Raw genomic sequence first — 22,369 nt, 5'->3', positions numbered from 1 at the left:
CACAATAAAATGATATTCCATATTTTTAGGAACTCTTGAAAGAAAACTTAAAAATAAGTTCCGAACAAAAGAATATATCTCTAAATGCTCTAATATCCAATACTTTCAAAACGCAATGCTTAAATTTATTTTTGAAAGCTCTAATAAAAATTATTACTTCTTTAAAAACGTTCCAAAAAACTTGTATATTCTCAAATGATCTAATTTCCATTGCTTTCAAAACGCAACGTTTTCTATATTTTAGGATCATTTTTGATACGATTGCTTCCTCCAAATATTGAGCTTCCACGAATGATTCTATGTTTGAGTGATCTTATCCTCGTCTCTCTGAAAATCCGTTAATTTTTATACTGTAGTTGGTTTTTATAAAGTGCATTGCTTTCTATAAGAAAAGCTGTAACTAAACGTTTATTCTTTAGTTTTCTGATTTTCGTTATTTAAGTTCATTGATGCTTTATATTTTCAAAATATTGTTGAGAAAAGATTGCTTCTTTCAGTTATAGATTTCCAAAAAAATCTGCTTTTGATTCGTCTTATTTTCTTCGGTTACACAATATGATGACATTCCAAATTATTAAGAGCTTTCGAAAATAAACTTAGAAATAAGATCCTAAGAAAAGGTTATATTTCTAAATGCTCACATCTGCAATACTTTCAAAATACAACGCTTAAATTTATTTTTGAGAGCTCTATGAAAAAAATTTACTTCTTTAAAAACATTCCGAAAAACTTGTTTTTTCTGAATGATCTAATTTCCATTGCTTTCAAACGAACCGTTTACTATATTTTAGGACCTTTTTGAAACGATTGCTTCCTCCAAAAATTGAGTCTCCACAAAATATTTTATTTTTGAGTGATCTTATTTTCGTCTCTTTCAAAATCCGAATTTTTTTATACTTTAGTAGGTTTTGATAAAGTTCGTTGCTTCCTACGAGAAAAGCAGTAAAAAATTTTATTCTTTAGTTTTCTGATTTTCGTTATATAAGTTCATTGATGCTTTATATTTTTAAAATATTGTTGAAAAACAGTGCTTCTTTTAGTAGTAGATTCCAAAAAATTATTTTTGAGTCCTCTTAATTTCATTGGTTACACAATACTTTCATATTCCGAATTATAAGGGGCTTTCGAAAAAAACTTAAATATATGTTCACAACAAAAGATTATATTTCTAAATGCTGTGATTTCCAATATTTTCAAAATACAATGTATATTTTTATTTTTGAAAGCTCTATGAATATTTTTTACTTCTTTAAATAATTCCAAGAAACTTCTCTTCTCAAGTGAACTAATTTCCATTGCTTTGAAAATGAAACGTTTTTTCACTTTAGGATCCTTTTTCATACGATTCCTTCGTCCAAAATTTGAATCTCCACAAAAGACTCTATTTTTGGGTACTCTTATTTTCGTCTCTCTCAAAATCCGTTAATTATTTATACTTTAGTAGGTTTTGATAAAGTTCATTGCCTCCTATAACAATAGTTGTAACTAAAGGTTTGTTCTTTAGTTTTCTGATTTTCGTTATATAAGGTCATTGATACTTCATATTTTTAAAATATTGTTGAAAAAAGATTTCTTCTCTCAGTGAAAGATTTCCAAAAACTATTTTTGAGTCCTCTTATTTTCTTCGGTTACACAATACGATGATATTCCATATTTTTAGGAACTTTCTAAAGAAAACTTAAATATAAGTTCCGAACAAAAGATTATATATCTAAAAGCTCTAATTTCCAATACTTTCAAAATACATGTTGAAATTTATTTTTGAAAGCTCTCTCAAAAACTTTAACTTCTTTAAAAACGTCCCGAAAAACTTGTCTCTTCTGAAGTGATCTATATTCCATTGCCTTCAAAACAAAACGTTTTCTATACTTTAGGATCCCTTTTGATACGATTCCTTTCTCCAAAAATTGAGTCTTCACAAAAGCTTCCAATTTTGAGTGCTCTTATTTTCGTCTCTCTCAAGCTCAGTCAATTTTTATACTTTAGTATGTGTTGATAAAGTTTATAGCTTCCTATAAGAAAAGCACTAAAAAAATTATTCTTTAGTTTTCTAATTTTCGTTATATAATTCGTTGATGCTTTATATTTTTAAAATATTGTTGAAAGAATTGCTTCTTTCAGTAATAGATTTCCAAAGAAAACTATTTTTGAGTCCTCATATTTTCTTGTGTTACACAATACGATGATATTCCATTTTATAGCTTTCGAAAAAAATATAAAAATAAGTTCCGAACAAAAGATTATATTTCTGAATGCTCTAATTTCCAATACTTTCAAAATACAATGTTCAAATTTATTTTGGAAAGCTCTATGAAAAATTTTTACTTCTTTGAAAACATTCCAAAAAACTTGTCTATTCTGAAAACACAGCTTCCTTTGCTTTCAAAACGAAACGCTTTCTATATATTAGGATTTTTTTTAGATACAATTGCTTCCTCCAAATATTGAATCTACACAAAATATTCTATTTTTGAGTGCACTTATTTTTCTCTCTCTCAAAGTCCCTTAAATTTTATATTTTGTAGGTTTTGATAAACTTCGTTGCTTTCTATGGAAATAGCTGTAAGAAAAAGCATTTTCTTTAGTGTTATCATTTTCGTTTTAAAAATTCATTGATGAATTATATCCTTAAAATCATGTTTAAAAAGAATTGTTACCTTCAATAATAGATTTCCCCAAAAAATTTTTTGAGTTCTCGATTTTACGCTTTGGTTACACAATACAATGATTTAACACATTATATGAGCTTCCGAAAAAAATTAAAAATAAACTCCGATTAAGAGGTTATATTTCTGAGTGCTTTAATTTCCAATACTTTCATACTACATGGTTTACTTATATTTTTGAAAGTATATGAAAATAAATTATTTCCTTAAAATATTCCAAAAAACTTGTCTATTCGGAAGTGGTCTAATTTCCATTGCTTTCAAAACAAAACGTTTTCTATATTTTAGGATCCTTTTTGATACGATTGCTTCCTCCAAATTTGAATCTCCACAAAAGATTCTATTTTTGAGTACTCTTATTTTCGTCTCTCTCAATATCCGTTAATTTTTTATACATTAGTAGGTTTTCATAAAGTTAATTGCTTCCTATAAGCAAAGCTGTAAAAAAGTTTATTCTTTAGTTTTCTGATTTTCGTTATATACGTTCATTGATGCTTTATATTTTTAAAATATTGTTGAAAATGATCGCTTCTTTCAGTAGTAGATTTCCCCCAAAAAATATTTTTGAGTCCTTATTTTCTTTGGTTACACAATACAATGATATTCCATATTTTTAGGAAATCTTGAAAGAAAACTTAAAAATAAGTTCCGAACAAAAGAATATATCTCTGAATGCTCTAATATCCAATACTTTCAAAATACAATGTTAAAATTTACATTCCAAAAAACTTGTATATTCTCAAATGATCTAATTTCCATTGCTTTCAAAACGCAACGTTTTCTATATTTTAGGATCATTTTTGATACGATTGCTTCCTCCAAATATTGAGCTTCCACGAATGATTCTATGTTTGAGTGATCTTATCCTCGTCTCTCTCAAAATCCGTTAATTTTTATACTATAGTTGGTTTTTATAAAGTTCATTGCTTTCTATAAGAAAAGCTGTAACTAAAAGTTTATTCTTTAGTTTTCTGATTTTCGTTATTTAAGTTCATTGATGCTTTATATTTTCAAAATATTGTTGAGAAAAGATTGCTTCTTTCAGTTATAGATTTCCAAAAAATCTGTTTTTGATTCGTCTTATTTTCTTCGGTTACACAATATGATGACATTCCAAATTATTAAGACCTTTCGAAAAGAAACTTAGAAATAAGATCCTAAGGAAAGGTTATATTTCTAAATGCTCACATCTGCAATACTTTCAAAATACAACGCTTAAATTTATTTTTGAGAGCTCTATGAAAAAAAATTTACTTCTTTAAAAACATTCCGAAAAACTTGTTTTTTCTGAATGATCTAATTTCCATTGCTTTCAAACGAACCGTTTACTATATTTTAGGACCTTTTTGAAACGATTGCTTCCTCCAAAAATTGAGTCTCCACAAAATATTTTATTTTTGAGTGATCTTATTTTCGTCTCTTTCAAAATCCGAATTTTTTTATACTTTAGTAGGTTTTGATAAAGTTCGTTGCTTCCTACCAGAAAAGCAGTAAAAAAATTTATTCTTTAGTTTTCTGATTTTCGTTATATAAGTTCATTGATGCTTTATATTTTTAAAATATTGTTGAAAAACAGTGCTTCTTTTAATAGTAGATTCAAAAAAATTATTTTTGAGTCCTCTTAATTTCATTGGTTACACAATACTTTCATATTCCAAATTTTAAGGGGCTTTCGAAAAAAACTTAAATATATGTTCCCAACAAAAGATTATATTTCTAAATGCTGTGATTTCCAATATTTTCAAAATACAATGTATATTTTTATTTTTGAAAGCTCTATGAATATTTTTTACTTCTTTAAATAATTCCAAAAAACTTCTCTTCTCAAGTGAACTAATTTCCATTGCTTTGAAAATGAAACGTTTTCTCACTTTAGGATCCTTTTTCATACGAATCCTTGGTCCAAAATTTGAAAAATGAAATGAAATGAAATGAAATCTTTAAGTTTTACGTCCCACGGTTATGCCGGTTAGGCTAAAGGAGACGGTAATGATGAGAGATGAGTGAAATGGTGGAATGAAGAAAGTGGGAGGAAACGGGAGAGCCCCGAGAAAACCCACGAGCACGGTGTTTGTCCACCACAAAGTTCACTTGGCAGGGGCTGGGATCGAACCCGGGACCCCTAGCACCAGAGGTGAACGCTCTACCACTGAGCCACCGCGCCCCCACGTCCAAAATTTGAATCTCCACAAAAGACTCTATATTTGGGTACTCTTACTTTCGTCTCTCTCAAAATCCGTTAATTATTTATACTTTAGTAGGTTTTGATAAAGTTCATTGCCTCCTATAACAATAGTTGTAACTAAAGGTTTGTTCTTTAGTTTTCTGATTTTCGTTATATAAGGTCATTGATACTTCATATTTTTAAAATATTGTTGAAAAAAGATTTCTTCTCTCAGTGAAAGATTTCCAAAAACTATTTTTGAGTCCTCTTATTTTCTTTGGTTACACAATACGATGATATTCCATATTTTTAGGAACTTTCTAAAGAAAACTTAAATATAGGTTCCGAACAAAAGATTATATATCTAAAAGCTCTAATTTCCAATACTTTCAAAATACATGTTGAAATTTATTTTTGAAAGCTCTCTGAAAAACTTTAACTTCTTTAAAAACGTCCCGAAAAGTTTGTCTCTTCTGAAGTGATCTATATTACATTGCCTTCAAAACAAAACGTTTTCTATACTTTAGGATCTCTTTTGATACGATTGCTTCCTCCAAATATTGAGTCTACACAAAATATTCTATTTTTGAGAGCACTTATTTTTCTCTCTCTCAAAGTTCCTTAATTTTTATATTTTGTAGGTTTTGATAAACTTCGTTGCTTTCTATGGAAATAGCTGTAAGAAAAAGCATTTTCTTTAGTGTTATCATTTTCGTTTTAAAAATTCATTGATGAATTATATCCTTAATATCATGTTTGAAAAGAATTGTTACCTTCAATAATAGATTTCCCCAAAAAATTTGTTGAGTTCTCGATTTTTTGCTTTGGTTACACAATACAATGATTTAACACATTATATGAGCTTCCGAAAAAAATTAAAAATAAACTCCGATTAAGAGGTTATATTTCTGAGTGCTTTAATTTTCAATACTTTAATACTACATGGTTTACTTATATTTTTGAAAGTATATGAAAATAAATTATTTCCTTAAAACATTCCAAAATCTTGTCTATTCGGAAGTGGTCTAATTTCCATTGCTTTCAAAACAAAACGTTTTCTATATTTTAGGATTCTTTTTGATACGATTGCTTCCTCCAAATTTGAATCTCCACAAAAGATTCTATTTTTGAGTACTCTTATTTTCGTCTCTCTCAATATCCGTTAATTTTTTATACATTAGTAGGTTTTCATAAAGTTAATTGCTTCCTATAAGCAAAGCTGTAAAAAAATGTATTCTTTAGTTTTCTGATTTTCGTTATATACGTTCATTGATGCTTTATATTTTTAAAATATTGTTGAAAAAGATCGCTTCTTTCAGTAGTAGATTTCCCCAAAAAAATATTTTTGAGTCCTTATTTTCTTTGGTTACACAATAAAATGATATTCCATATTTTTAGGAACTCTTGAAAGAAAACTTAAAAATAAGTTCCGAACAAAAGAATATATCTCTAAATGCTCTAATATCCAATACTTTCAAAACGCAATGCTTAAATTTATTTTTGAAAGCTCTAATAAAAATTATTACTTCTTTAAAAACGTTCCAAAAAACTTGTATATTCTCAAATGATCTAATTTCCATTGCTTTCAAAACGCAACGTTTTCTATATTTTAGGATCATTTTTGATACGATTGCTTCCTCCAAATATTGAGCTTCCACGAATGATTCTATGTTTGAGTGATCTTATCCTCGTCTCTCTGAAAATCCGTTAATTTTTATACTGTAGTTGGTTTTTATAAAGTTCATTGCTTTCTATAAGAAAAGCTGTAACTAAACGTTTATTCTTTAGTTTTCTGATTTTCGTTATTTAAGTTCATTGATGCTTTATATTTTCAAAATATTGTTGAGAAAAGATTGCTTCTTTCAGTTATAGATTTCCAAAAAAATCTGCTTTTGATTCGTCTTATTTTCTTCGGTTACACAATATGATGACATTCCAAATTATTAAGAGCTTTCGAAAATAAACTTAGAAATAAGATCCTAAGAAAAGGTTATATTTCTAAATGCTCACATCTGCAATACTTTCAAAATACAACGCTTAAATTTATTTTTGAGAGCTCTATGAAAAAAATTTACTTCTTTAAAAACATTCCGAAAAACTTGTTTTTTCTGAATGATCTAATTTCCATTGCTTTCAAACGAACCGTTTACTATATTTGAGGACCTTTTTGAAACGATTGCTTCCTCCAAAAATTGAGTCTCCACAAAATATTTTATTTTTGAGTGATCTTATTTTCGTCTCTTTCAAAATCCGAATTTTTTTATACTTTAGTAGGTTTTGATAAAGTTCGTTGCTTCCTACGAGAAAAGCAGTAAAAAATTTTATTCTTTAGTTTTCTGATTTTCGTTATATAAGTTCATTGATGCTTTATATTTTTAAAATATTGTTGAAAAACAGTGCTTCTTTTAGTAGTAGATTCCAAAAAATTATTTTTGAGTCCTCTTAATATCATTGGTTACACAATACTTTCATATTCCAAATTTTAAGGGGCTTTCGAAAAAAACCCAAATATATGTTCCCAACAAAAGATTATATTTCTAAATGCTGTGATTTCCAATATTTTCAAAATACAATGTATATTTTTATTTTTGAAAGCTCTATGAATATTTTTTACTTCTTTAAATAATTCCAAAAAACTTCTCTTCTCAAGTGAACTAATTTCCATTGCTTTGAAAATGAAACGTTTTCTCACTTTAGGATCCTTTTTCATACGATTCCTTGGTCCAAAATTTGAAAAATGAAATGAAATGAAATGAAATCTTTAAGTTTTACGTCCCACGGTTATGCCGGTTAGGCTAAAGGAGACGGTGATGATGAGAGATGAGTGAAATGGTGGAATGAAGAAAGTGGGAGGAAACGGGAGAACCCCGAGAAAACCCACGAGCACGGTGTTTGTCCACCACAAAGTTCACTTGGCAGGGGCTGGGATCGAAACCGGGACCACAAGCACCAGAGGTGAACGCTCTACCACTGAGCCACCGCGCCCCCACGTCCAAAATTTGAATCTCCACAAAAGACTCTATATTTGGGTACTCTTACTTTCGTCTCTCTCAAAATCCGTTAATTATTTATACTTTAGTAGGTTTTGATAAAGTTCATTGCCTCCTATAACAATAGTTGTAACGAAAGGTTTGTTCTTTAGTTTTCTGATTTTCGTTATATAAGATCATTGATACTTCATATTTTTAAAATATTGTTGAAAAAAGATTTCTTCTCTCAGTGAAAGATTTTCAAAAACTATTTTTGAGTCCTCTTATTTTCTTTGGTTACACAATACGATGATATTCCATATTTTTAGGAACTTTCTAAAGAAAACTTAAATATAGGTTCCGAACAAAAGATTATATATCTAAAAGCTCTAATTTCCAATACTTTCAAAATACATGTTGAAATTTATTTTTGAAAGCTCTCTGAAAAACTTTAACTTCTTTAAAAACGTCCCGAAAAGTTTGTCTCTTCTGAAGTGATCTATATTACATTGCCTTCAAAACAAAACGTTTTCTATACTTTAGGATCTCTTTTGATACGATTGCTTCCTCCAAATATTGAGTCTACACAAAATATTCTATTTTTGAGAGCACTTATTTTTCTCTCTCTCAAAGTTCCTTAATTTTTATATTTTGTAGGTTTTGATAAACTTCGTTGCTTTCTATGGAAATAGCTGTAAGAAAAAGCATTTTCTTTAGTGTTATCATTTTCGTTTTAAAAATTCATTGATGAATTATATCCTTAATATCATGTTTGAAAAGAATTGTTACCTTCAATAATAGATTTCCCCAAAATTTTTTTTGAGTTCTCGATTTTTTGCTTTGGTTACACAATACAATGATTTAACACATTATATGAGCTTCCGAAAAAAATTAAAAATAAACTCCGATTAAGAGGTTATATTTCTGAGTGCTTTAATTTCCAATACTTTCATACTACATGGTTTACTTATATTTTTGAAAGTATATGAAAAAAAATTATTTCCTTAAAACATTCAGAAATCTTGTCTATTCGGAAGTGGTCTAATTTCCATTGCTTTCAAAACAAAACGTTTTCTATATTTTAGGATTCTTTTTGATACGATTGCTTCCTCCAAATTTGAATCTCCACAAAAGATTCTATTTTTGAGTACTCTTATTTTCGTCTCTCTCAATATCCGTTAATTTTTTATACATTAGTAGGTTTTCATAAAGTTAATTGCTTCCTATAAGCAAAGCTGTAAAAAAGTTTATTCTTTAGTTTTCTGATTTTCGTTATATACGTTCATTGATGCTTTATATTTTTAAAATATTGTTGAAAAAGATCGCTTCTTTCAGTAGTAGATTTCCCCAAAAATATTTTTGAGTCCTTATTTTCTTTGGTTACACAATAAAATGATATTCCATATTTTTAGGAACTCTTGAAAGAAAACTTAAAAATAAGTTCCGAACAAAAGAATATATCTCTAAATGCTCTAATATCCAATACTTTCAAAATACAATGCTTAAATTTATTTTTGAAAGCTCTAATAAAAATTATTACTTCTTTAAAAACGTTCCAAAAAACTTGTATATTCTCAAATGATCTAATTTCCATTGCTTTCAAAACGCAACGTTTTCTATATTTTAGGATCATTTTTGATACGATTGCTTCCTCCAAATATTGAGCTTCCACGAATGATTCTATGTTTGAGTGATCTTATCCTCGTCTCTCTCAAAATCCGTTAATTTTTATACTATAGTTGGTTTTTATAAAGTTCATTGCTTTCTATAAGAAAAGCTGTAACTAAAAGTTTATTCTTTAGTTTTCTGATTTTCGTTATTTAAGTTCATTGATGCTTTATATTTTCAAAATATTGTTGAGAAAAGATTGCTTCTTTCAGTTATATATTTCCAAAAAAATCTGTTTTTGATTCGTCTTATTTTCTTCGGTTACACAATATGATGACATTCCAAATTATTAAGAGCTTTCGAAAATAAACTTAGAAATAAGATCCTAAGAAAAGGTTATATTTCTAAATGCTCACATCTGCAATACTTTCAAAATACAACGCTTAAATTTATTTTTGAGAGCTCTATGAAAAAAATTTACTTCTTTGAAAACATTCCGAAAAACTTGTTTTTTCTGAATGATCTAATTTCCATTGCTTTCAAACGAACCGTTTACTATATTTTAGGACCTTTTTGAAACGATTGCTTCCTCCAAAAATTGAGTCTCCACAAAATATTTTATTTTTGAGTGATCTTATTTTCGTCTCTTTCAAAATCCGAATTTTTTTATACTTTAGTAGGTTTTGATAAAGTTCGTTGCTTCCTACGAGAAAAGCAGTAAAAAATTTTATTCTTTAGTTTTCTGATTTTCGTTATATAAGTTCATTGATGCTTTATATTTTTAAAATATTGTTGAAAAACAGTGCTTCTTTTAATAGTAGATTCAAAAAAATTATTTTTGAGTCCTCTTAATTTCATTGGTTACACAATACTTTCATATTCCAAATTTTAAGGGGCTTTCGAAAAAAACTTAAATATATGTTCCCAACAAAAGATTATATTTCTAAATGCTGTGATTTCCAATATTTTCAAAATACAATGTATATTTTTATTTTTGAAAGCTCTATGAATATTTTTTACTTCTTTAAATAATTCCAAAAAACTTCTCTTCTCAAGTGAACTAATTTCCATTGCTTTGAAAATGAAACGTTTTCTCACTTTAGGATCCTTTTTCATACGATTCCTTGGTCCAAAATTTGAAAAATGAAATGAAATGAAACGAAATCTTTAAGTTTTACGTCCCACGGTTATACCGGTTAGGCTAAAGGAGACGGTGATGATGAGAGATGAGTGAAATGGTGGAATGAAGAAAGTGGGAAGAAACGGGAGAACCCCGAGAAAACCCACGAGCACGGTGTTTGTCCACCACAAAGTTCACTTGGCAGGGGCTGGGATCGAACCCGGGACCCCAAGCACCAGAGGTGAACGCTCTACCACTGAGCCACCGCGCCCCCACGTCCAAAATTTGAATCTCCACAAAAGACTCTATATTTGGGTACTCTTACTTTCGTCTCTCTCAAAATCCGTTAATTATTTATACTTTAGTAGGTTTTGATAAAGTTCATTGCCTCCTATAACAATAGTTGTAACTAAAGGTTTGTTCTTTAGTTTTCTGATTTTCGTTATATAAGGTCATTGATACTTCATATTTTTAAAATATTTTTGAAGAAAGATTTCTTCTCTCAGTGAAAGATTTCCAAAAACTATTTTTGAGTCCTCTTGTTTTCTTTGGTTACACAATACGATGATATTCCATATTTTTAGGAACTTTCTAAAGAAAACTTAAATATAGGTTCCGAACAAAAGATTATATATCTAAAAGCTCTAATTTCCAATACTTTCAAAATACATGTTGAAATTTATTTTTGAAAGCTCTCTGAAAAACTTTAAATTCTTTAAAAACGTCCCAAAAAACTTGTCTCTTCTGAAGTGATCTATATTCCATTGCCTTCAAAACAAAACGTTTTCTATACTTTAGGATCCCTTTTGATACGATTCCTTTCTCCAAAAATTGAGTCTTCACAAAAGTTTCTATTTTTGAGTGCTCTTATTTTCGTCTCCCTCAAAATCAGTCAATTTTTATACTTTAGTATGTGTTGATAAAGTTTATAGCTTCCTATAAGAAAAGCACTAAAAAAATTATTCTTTAGTTTTCTGATTTTCGTTATATAATTCGTTGATGCTTTATATTTTTAAAATATTGTTGAAAGAATTGCTTCTTTCAGTAATAGATTTCCAAAGAAAACTATTTTTGATTCCTCATATTTTCTTGTGTTACACAATATGATGATATTCCATTTTATAGCTTTCGAAAAAAAATTAAAAAATAAGTTCCGAACAAAAGATTATATTTCTGAATGCTCTAATTTCCAATACTTTCTAAATACAATGTTCAAATTTATTTTGGAAAGCTCTATGAAAAATTTTTACTTTTTTGAAAACATTCCAAAAAACTTGTCTATTCTGAAGACACAGCTTCCTTTGCTTTCAAAACGAAACGTTTTCTATATTTTAGGATCCTTTTTTAGATACGATTGCTTCCTCCAAATATTGAGTCTACACAAAATATTCTTTTTTTGAGTGCACTTATTTTTCTCTCTCTCAAAGTCCCTTAATTTTTATATTTTGTAGGTTTTGGTAAACTTCGTTGCTTTCTATGGAAATAGCTGTAAGAAATAGCATTTTCTTTAGTGTTATCATTTTCGTTTTAAAAATTCCTTGATGAATTATATCCTCAAAATCATGTTTGAAAAGAATTGTTACCTTCAATAATAGATTTCCCCAAAAAATTTTTTGAGTTCTCGATTTTTTGCTTTGGTTACACAATACAATGATCTAACACATTATATGAGCTTCCGAAAAAAAATTAAAAATAAACTCCGATTAAGAGGTTATATTTCTGAGTGCTTTAATTTCCAATACTTTCATACTACATGGTTTACTTATATTTTTGAAAGTATATGAAAATAAATTACTTCCTTAAAACATTCCAAAAAACTTGTCTATTCGGAAGTGGTCTAATTTCCATTGCTTTCAAAACAAAACGTTTTCTATATTTTAGGATCCTTTTTGATACGATTGCTTCCTCCAAATTTGAATCTCCACAAAAGATTCTATTTTTGAGTACTCTTATTTTCGTCTCTCTCAATATCCGTTAATTTTTTATACATTAGTAGGTTTTCATAAAGTTAATTGCTTCCTATAAGCAAAGCTGTAAAAAAGTTTATTCTTTAGTTTTCTGATTTTTGTTATATACGTTCATTGATGCTTTATATTTTTAAAATATTGTTGAAAAAGATCGCTTCTTTCAGTAGTAGATTTCCCCCCAAAATATTTTTTGAGTCCTTATTTTCTTTGGTTACACAATAAAATGGTATTCCATATTTTTAGGAACTCTTGAAAGAAAACTTAAAAATAAGTTCCGAACAAAAGAATATATCTCTAAATGCTCTAATATCCAATACTTTCAAAATACAATGTTTAAATTTATTTTTGAAAGCTCTAATAAAAATTATTACTTCCTTAAAAACATTCCAAAAAACTTTTCTCTCCTCAAGTGATCTATTTTCCATTGCTTTCAAACGAAACGTTTTCTACATTTTAGTATACTTTTTTGATTCGATTGCTTCTTCCAAAAGTTGAGTCTCCACAAAATATTCTATTTCTGAGTGCTCATATTTTTGCGTCTTTCTCAAAATCAATTAATTTTTATACTTTAGGTTTTGATAAAGGTCATTGCTTCTTATGAGAAATGCTGTAAAAAATGTTATTCTTTAGTTTTCTGATTTTCGTTACGTAAGATAATTGATACTTTATATTTTTAAAATATTGTTGAGAAAAGATTGCTTCTTTCAGTTATAGATTTCCAAAAAACTATTTTTTGATTCGTCTTATTTCCTTTGGTTACACAATTCGATGACATTCCAAATCATTATGAGCTTTCGAAAAAAACATAAGTAATTTCCTAAAAAAAAAGGTTTTATTTCTAAATGCTTTTATTTGCAACACTATCTTAATACAATGTTTAAATTTGTTTTTGAAAACTCTATGAAAAAATTTACTTCTTTAAAAACATTCCAAAGAATTTTTTTCTTCTGCAGTGATCTAATTTCCAATGCATTCAAAGCGAAAAGTTTTTTATATATTGGGATCCCTTTTTGATACAATTGCTTCCTCGAAAACATGAGTCTCCAAAAAAGATTCTTCTTTGAGGGCTCTTATTTTCGTCTCTCTCAAAATTTCTTGTTTTTTATACTTTAGTAAGTTTTGGTAAACTACCTTGCTTTCTATAAAAAAGCTGTAACAAAAGGTTTATTCTTAAATTTTCTGAATTTCATTATATAAATTCATCGATGCCTTAAATTTTTTAAGTATTGCTGAAAATGGTTGCTTTTTCAGTAATAGATTTCCCAAAAAACTATTTTTGATTCCTCATATCTTCATGTATTACACAATATGATGATATTTCATTTTTAGGAGCTTTCGAAAAACACTTAAAAAATTGCTCTCATTTTCGTCTCTCAAAATCCATTAATGTTTTATACTTTAGTAGGTTTTGATAAACTTCATTGCTTCATATAAGAAAAGCTGTAAAAAAAGTTAATTCATTACTTTTCTTATTTTAGTTATATAAGTTCATTGATGCTTTATATTTTTAAAATATTGTTGAAAAATAGCTTCTTTCAGTAGTAGATTTCCAAAAAATATTATTTTTGAGTCCTCTTATTTTCTTTTGTTACACAATACTTTCATATTCCCAATTTTTTGGAGCTTTCGAAAAAACTTACAAATATGTTCCCAACAAATATTATATATCTAAATGTTCTAATTTCCAATACTTTCAAAATACTTTTAAATTTATTTTTAGGTTATACAATAGTTTCATATTCCAAATTCTTAGGAGCTTTCGATAAAAACTTAAAAATAAGTTACCAACAAAAGATTATATTTCAAAATGTTCTAATTTCCAATACTCTCAAGATATTATGTTTAAATTTATTTTTGAAAGCTGTAATAAAAATTATTACTTTTAAAAAAACATTCCAAAAAACTTGTCTATTCTGAAGTGATCTAATTGCCATTGTTTTCAAAACGCAACGTTTTCTACATTTAAGGTTCTCTCTTTGATACGATTGCTTCCTCCGAAAATTGTCTCCACAAAAGATTCATTTTTGAGTGCTATTATTTTCGTCTCACTCAAAATCCGTTAATTTTTATATTTTTGTAGGTTTTGATAAAGTTTATTGCTTACTCTGAAAATAGTTGTAAAAAAAGAATTTTCTTTAGTGTTATCATTTTTGTTATTAAAATTCATTAATTTTTTATATTTTTAAAATATTGCTAAAAAAGATTGCTTCTTTCAGTAATAGATTTACCAAAAATATTATTTTGGGTCCTCTAATTTTCTCTCGTTAGACAATATGATGATATACCATATTTTTAGGAGCTTTCAAATAGAACTTAAAAAAGATCCCAAAGAAAGATTATATTTTTAAATGCTCTAATTTCCAATACATTCAAAATATAATGTTTAAATTAATTTTTAAAAGCTCTAATAAAAATTATTACTTTTTTAAAAACATTCAAAAAAACTTGTCTATTCTGAAGTGATCTAATTTGCATTCTATTCAAAACGCAACGTTTTCTATATTTTAGAGTCTCTTTTTGATACGATTGCTTCTTCCAAAAATTGAGTCTCCACAAAAGATTCTATATTTGAGTGTTTTCATTTTCGCCTCCCTCAAAATCCGTTAATTTTTTATACTTTAGTAGGTTTTCATAAAGTTAATTGCTTCCTATAAGGAATGCTGTAAAAAAGTTTCCTCTTTAGTTTTTTGATTTTCGTTATATACGTTCATTGATGCTTTATATTTTTTAAATATTGTTTAAAAAATATTGCTTCTTTCAATAGTAGTTTTCCAAAAAAAATTTTTGAGTAATCTTATTTTCCTTGATTACACTATACTTTCATATTTCAAATTTTAGGAGCTTTCTAAAAAAAACAAAAAATAAGTTCCCACCAAAAATTTTATTTCTAACTGCTTTAATTTCCAATACTTTCAAAATATAATGTTTAAATTTATTTTTGAAAGCTCTAATAAAATTATTACTTCTTTAACCCTGCTGTAGTCGCGCTCATTTTATGAAATGAGTAGTCGCTGCGGACTGACATTCCGCAGGTATATTAAAGTTTTTAATTGCATACTAAATAAATGATATTACAAAAATCGCAAAGAATATTAACTATTTTATTGAAAAAATATTCACTTTCATGAAAACACTTGTTATAAAACTATCTTTATTTCATTACTTGAATTAGTGAATGTATTTATCACTAGCGTATTTCTGTTTATTTAATTTTCTTGTAGTAAATCGTTGCTTTAGAATGAATTACATAACATGATTTACGTGATAAAATTTAATTAAAATCCCAATTGTTTAGCATTATTGTAACTCAGAGCTTATACAATATAAAAGAGATAGTATGCATATTGTATTAAAGTGCCATTCGCCAAAATATTAATAATTTTCCGTCAACACTGAAATGGTCTCATTATTTTTCCGGAAAAAAATATTTCCAAATTTGGAGTGGGTCTTTCAAATTCTTCGTGGTTTGTTTTACACCAGGTAATTGCGTCAGTATGTTCACTGATCTTGCTCTTACGTTTTTCGGTGGTACTTGCACACTCCACTTTGTCTTATGATCTTTCCCCAGATAAAATGGACTATCTTTCTTTCTATGTGGCACTTTCTCTTCATCAGATATTTCCTGTTCGGTGTCCGTGTCCATGATTTCAGTAGTCAAATTGTCGTCTTCACTCTCATCTTCATCATCTTTATACACAGTATCATTTCCATCGACTGAGCAGTCATCCACAAACGCTGGATACGCTTTTTCTCTTCGTCATATTTATATTTATTTCCCACTGAGCTTTCCCGCACCTTTCTGGTCACGACTATATTTAGCTAACATTAATGGTCGCTGCGGAGTCACGCTCCGCATTAGAGAATATCTCCAACACTAGTGCACCCTTCGAAGTGCAACTTTGTACTGATAGGCAGAAGCCGATTGTTAGGAGGTATGAAAAACAGGAAGGGGGAGGGGTGATTTGCGCGGGAAAAATTCAACCATTGTTGACTGCGGACTGAGAGTCCCCAAGCGACCACTGCAGGGTTAGAAACATTCCAAAAATCATCTATTCTGAAGTGATATAATTTCCATTGCTTTTGAAACGAAACGTTTTCTTTATTTTAGGATCTTCTTGATAAGATTGCTTCCTTCAAAATTAAGTCTCTACAAAAGATTCTATATTTGAGTGTTCTTATTTTCGTCTCTCTAAATCCGTTAATTTTTTATACTTATGTTGGTTTTGATAAAGTTCATTGCTTCCTCCAAAATCTTTTCTCTTCTCAAGTGATCTAATTTCCATTGCTTTCAAAACGAAACGTTATCTATATTTCAGAATTTTCTTGATACGATTGCCTCCTCCAAAAATTGAGTCCCCACAAAAGATTCTATTTTTGAGTGCTCTTATTTTCGTCTCTCTCAAAATCCGTTAATTTCTTTTACTTTAGTAGGTTTTGATAAAGTTCATTGCTTCGTATAAGAAAAATTGTAAAAAATATTCTATACTTTTTGATTTTCGTTATATAAGTTCATTGATTCTTTATATTTTTAAAATATTGTTGAAAAAAGATTGCTTCTTTCAGTATTAGATTTAAAAAAATATTTTTGAATCCTCTAAATTTTTTTGGCTACAAAATACTTTCATATTCCAAATTTTTAGGATCTTTCGAAAACATTATAAAAATATGTTCCCAACAAAACATTATATTTCTTAATGCACTAATTTCCAATACTTACAAAATACAATGTTTAAATTTATTGCTGAAAACTCTAATAAAATTTATTACTTCTTTAAAAACATTCCAAAAATCTTGTCTCTTCTCAAGTGGTCTAATTTCCATTGCTTTCAAAACGACACGTTTCCTTATTTTAGGATCCTTTTTGATACAATTGCTTCCTTAAAAAATTGATTCTCCACAAAACATTCTATTTTTGAGTGCTCTTGTTTTCGTCTCCCTCAAAATCAGTTAATTTTTTATACTTTAGTTAGTTTTGCTGAAGTTCATTCCTTCCTATAAGAAAAGTTTTACAAAGGTTATTCTTTAGTTTTTTGATTTTCGTAATATAAGTTAATTGATGTTTTATATATTTAAAAAAATGTTGAAAAAAGATTGCTCCATTCAGTAGTAGATTTCGAAAAAAAATATTTGTCCTCTTATTTTTTATGATTACACTATACTTTCATATTTCAAGTTTTTAAGAGCTTCCGAAGAAAACTTAAAAATAAGTTCAAAACAAAAATTTCTTTCTAAATGCTCTAATTTCCAATACTTTCAAAATATAATGTTTAAATTTATTTGTGAAAGCTCTATAAGCAATTATTACTACTTTAAAAACATTCCAAAAAACTTTTCTCTTCACAAGTGATATAATTTCCATTGCTTTCAAAACGAAATGTTTTCTATATTTTAGGATGCTCTTTTGATACGATTGCTTCCTCCAAAAATTGAGTCTCCACAAAAGATTCCATTTTTGAGTGCTTTTATATTTGTCTCACAAAAAATCCGTTAATTTTTTATATTTAGTAGGTTTTGATAAAGTTCATTGTTTCTTATAAGAAAAGTTTTAAAGAGAAGTTTATTCTTTAATTTTATAGAGTTATATAAATTCATTGATGCTTTATATTTTTAAAATATTGTTGAAAAAAGTTGCTTCTTTCAGTAGTAGATTTCGAAAAATTTTTTTTTGAGTCCTCATATTTTACTTGGTTACACAATAAAATGATAATCCATATTTTTAGGAGCTTTCGAAAGAAAACTTAAAAATAAGTTCCCAACAAATGATTATATTTCTAAATGCTCTAATTTCAAATACCTTCAAAATACAATGATTAAACTAATTTTGAAAGCTCTATGAAAAATTATTACTTCTTTAAAAACATTCCAAAAAACTTTTCTCTTCTCAAGTGATATAATTTCCATTTGCTTTCAAAACGAACAGTTTTCTATATTTCAGAATCTTTTTTGATACGATTGCTTCCTCCAAAAATTAAGTCTCCACAAAAGATTTTATATTTCAGTGCTCTTATTTCCGTCTCTCTCAAAATCCGTTAATTATTTATATTTTAGTAGGTTTTGATAAACTTCATTGCTTTCTATAAATGGCTGTAACAAAAGGATTATTCATTAGTTTTCTGATTTTCGTTATATAAATTCATTGATGTCTTATATTTTTAAAGTATTGTTGAAAAAATATTCCTTCTTTCAGTCATAGATTTCCCAAAATACTATTTTTGGGTCTTCATATTCTCTTGGGTTACACAATACTATGATATTCCATTTTTGGGAGCTTTAGAAAAAAAGGAAAAATAAGTTCCCAAAAAAAAATTATATTTCTAAATGCTCTAATTTTAAATACTTTCAAAATACAATGTTTAAACTAAATTTGAAAGCTCTGTGAAAAATTATTATTTCTTTAAAAACATTCCAAAAAACTTTTCTTAAGTGATCTAATTTCCAATGCTTTCAAAACGAAGCGTTTTCTATATTTCAGAATCTTTTTGATACGATCGCTTCCTCCAAAAATTGAGACTCCACAAAAGATTCTATTTTTGAGTGCTCTTATTTTCGTCTCTCTCAAAATCCGTTAATTTCTTTTACTTTAGTAAGTTTTGATAAGGTTCACTGCTAGGTATAAGAAAAGCTGTAAAAACAAGTTATTCATTAGTTTTTTTATTTACGTTATATAAGTTCATCGATGTTTTATATTTTAAAATTATTGTTGAAAAAAGATTGCTCCTTTCAGTAGTAGATCTCAAACTTAATTATTTTTGAATCATCTTATTTTCTTTGTTTTCACAAAACTTTCATATTCCAAATTTTTAGGCTCTTTCAAAAAAAATTTAAAAATAAATTTCCAACAAAAGATTATATTTCTAAATGGTCTTCCGCAATATTTTGAAAATACAATGTTTAAATTTTTTTGAAAGCTCTTGAAAAATACTTACTTCTTTATAAGCATTCCAAAAAACTTGTCTATTATCAAGTGATCTAATTTCCATTGCATTCAAACCGAAACGTTTTCTATATTTCTCTTTCCATATAATCTTTTGTTGGGAACTTATCTTTTTTCAGCAATCTTTTTTCAGCAATATTTTAAAAATATAAAGCATCAACGAATTTTAGTAACGAAAATGATAACACTAAAGGAAATCATCATTTTTACAGGTATTTTCATAGTAAGCAATAAACTTTATCAAAACCTACAAAAATATAAAAATTAACGGATTTTGAAGGAGACGAAAATAAGAGCAATCAAAAATAGAATCATTTGTCGAGACTCAATTTTTGGAGGAAGCAATCGTATCAAAAAGGATCCTAAAATACAGAAAACGTTTCGTTTGAAAGTAATGGAAATTGCTGCAAGAAAAGCTGTAAAAAAGTTTATTCTTTAGATTCTGATTTACGTTATAGAAGTTCATTGATGCTTTATATTTTTAAAAGACTGTTGAAAAAAGATTACAACTTTCAGTAATAGATTTCCAAAAAAATATTTTTGAGTTTTCATATTTTCTTTGGTTACAAAAACCCATGATATTCCGAATTTTTAGGAGCTTTCGAAGAAACTTAAAAAGAAATTCCCAACACAACATTATGTATCTAAATGCTCTAATTTGAAATACATTCAAAACACAATGTTTAAATTTATTTTTGAAAGCTCAATGACAAATTTTAGTTCCTTAAAACATCACAAAAATCTTTTATTTTCTGAAGTGATCTGATTTCCCTTGCTTTCAAAACGAAACGTTCACTACATTTTACGATCCTTTTGATACGATTGTTTACTCCAAAAATTGAGTCTTCACAGAAGATTCTAGATTTGAGTGCTCTTATTTTCGTCTCTTTCAAAATCCATTAATTTTTATACTTTCGTAAGTTTTGATAAACTTCATTGCTTTCTACAAAGATAGCTGTAACAAAAGGTATATTCTTTAGTTTTCTGATTTTCGTTATATAAATTCATTGATGCTTTATATTTTTAAAATATTGTTGAAAAAAGACACCTTCTTTCAGTAATAGATTTCCCAAAAAAAACTATTTTTGAGTCCTCATATTTCTTTGGTTTACACAATATGATGATATTCCATTTTTTAAATTTTTTATAAAAAAACCTAAAAATAAGTTCCGAACAAAAGATTGTATTTCTAATGTTCAAATTATTAATAATTTAAAAATACAATGTTTAAATTTATTTTTAAAAACCTGTATGAAAAATTTTACTTCTTTAAAAACATTCCAAAAAACTTTTCTTTTCTGAAGTGATCAGATTTCCCTTGCTTTCAAGACGAAACATTCTCTACATTTTAGGATACTTTTGATACGATTGCTTACTACAAAAATTGAGTTTCTACAAAAGATTCTAATTTTGAGTGCTCTTATTCTCGTCGCTCTCAAAATCCAATAATTTTTTTACTTTAGTATGTTTTAATAAACTTTATTGCTTTCTATGAAAATAGCTGTAAAAAAGAGGATTTTTTTTGGTGTTATCATTTTCGTTTTAAAATTTCATTGATGAATTATATATTTAAAATAATGTTTGAAAAGGAATTTTACCTCCAATAATAGATTTCCAAAAATTTTTTTTGGTTTCTCCATTTTTTCCTTGGATACACAATACAATGATTTGACACATTTTATGAGCTTTCGAAAAAAAAATTAAAAATAAACTCCGATTGAGGTTATATTTCTGAGTGCTCTAATTTCCAATACTTTCATAATACATCGTTTATCTATATTTTGAATGTATATGAAAATAAATTATTTCCTTTAAAACATTCCAAAAAACTTGTCTGTTCGGAATTTGCTTAATATCCATTGTTTTCAAAACGAAACATTTTCTATATTTTAGGAACATTTTTGCTACGATTGCTTCCTCCAAAAATTGAATCTACACAAAAGATTATTTTTTGAGTGCTCTTATTTTCGTCTCTCCCAAAATCCGAAATGTTTTATATTTTAGTAGGTTTTGATAAATTTCTTTGCTTCATATAAGAAAAGCTGTAAAAAATGTTTATTCGTTAGTTTTCTTATTTCCGTTACATAAGTTCATTGATGGTTTATGTTTTTAAAATATTGTTGAAAAAATTGCTTCTTTCAGTAGTAGATTTCCAAAAAAATGTATTTGTGAGTCCTCTTAATTTCATTGGTTACGCAATACTTTCATATTCCAAATTTTAAGGGGCTTTCAAAAAAAACTTAAATATAAGTTCCCAACAAAAGATTATATTTCTAATGCTGCAATGTCCAACATTTTCAAAATACAACGTATAATTTTATTTTTGAAAGCTCTATGAATATTTTTTACTTCTTTAAAAACATTCCAAAAACCTTATCTTCTAAAGTGAACTAATTTCCATTGCTTTGAAAACGAAACGTTTTCTCATTTTTGGATCCTTTTTGAAAGGATTCCTTCCTCCAAAATTTGAATCTCCACAAAAGACTCTATTTTTGGGTACTCTTATTTTCGTCTCTCTCAAAATCCGTTAATTATTTATACTTTAGTAGGTTTTGATAAAGTTCATTGCCTCCTATAACAATAGTTGTAACTAAAGGTTTGTTCTTTAGTTTTCTGATTTTCGTTATATAAGGTCATTTGCACTTCATATTTTTAAAATATTGTTAAAAAAGATTGCTTCTTTCTGTGAAAGATTTCCAAAAAACTATTTATGAGTCCTCTTTTTTTCTTTAGTTACACCATGCGGTGATATTCCATATTTTTAGGACCTTTCTAAAGAAAACTTAAATATAACTTCCGAACAAAAGATTATATTTCCAAGTGCTCTAATTTTCAATACTTTCAAAATACAGTTCAAATTATTTTTGAAAGCTCTAATAAAAATTATTACTTCTTTGAGAACAATCCAAAAAACTTTTCTCTTCTCAAGTAATCTAATTTC

The sequence above is a fragment of the Thermobia domestica genome, chromosome 17 (assembly GCF_964235325.1).
Source record: "Thermobia domestica chromosome 17, izTheDome1.hap1.1, whole genome shotgun sequence".
Classification (NCBI taxonomy): Eukaryota; Metazoa; Arthropoda; class Insecta; order Zygentoma; family Lepismatidae; genus Thermobia; species Thermobia domestica.
Note: the sequence above shows the minus strand (reverse complement) of the source record.